This window comes from Neophocaena asiaeorientalis, unplaced genomic scaffold (genome assembly GCF_003031525.2).
Source record: "Neophocaena asiaeorientalis asiaeorientalis breed wild unplaced genomic scaffold, Neophocaena_asiaeorientalis_V1.1 scaffold59, whole genome shotgun sequence".
Lineage (NCBI taxonomy): Eukaryota > Metazoa > Chordata > Mammalia > Artiodactyla > Phocoenidae > Neophocaena > Neophocaena asiaeorientalis.
The window spans coordinates 928,327-929,039 of NW_020174268.1; positions in this window are offsets into that span (position 1 = coordinate 928,327).

The window sequence follows — 713 nt, forward strand, 5'->3', positions numbered from 1 at the left end:
CTTACTTTTGATAAAGGAGGCAAGAATATACAATGGACAAAAGACAGCCTCTTCAATAAGTGGTGCTGGGAAAACTGGACAGCTACATGTAAAAGAATGAAATTAGAACACTCCCTAACACCATACACAAAAATAAACTCAAAATGGATTAAAGACCTGAATGTCAGACCAGACACTATCAAACTCTTAGAGGAAAACGTAGGCAGGACACTCTATGACCTAAATCACAGTAAGATCCTCTTTGACCCACCTCCTAGAGATATAGAAATAAAAACAAAAATAAACAAATGGGACCTAATGAAACTTCAAAGCTTTTGCACAGCAAAGGAAACCATAAACAAGACGAAAAGACAACCCTCAGAATGGGAGAAAATATTTGCAAACGAAGCCACTGTCAAACGGTTAATCTCCAAAATACACAAGCAGCTCATGCAGCTCAACATCAAAAAACAAACAACCCAATTCAAGAATGGGCAGAAGACCTAAACAGACATTTATCTTGCACTTTTGGTGGGAATGTAAATTGATACAGCCACTATGGAGAACAGTATGGAGGTTCCTTAAAAAACTAAAGATAGAACTACCATACGACTGAGCAATCCCACTACTGAGCATATACCCTGGGAATACTGTAATTCAAAAAGAATCACGTACCACGTTCATTGCAGTGCTATATACAATAGCCAGGACATGGAAGCAACCTAAGTGTCCAT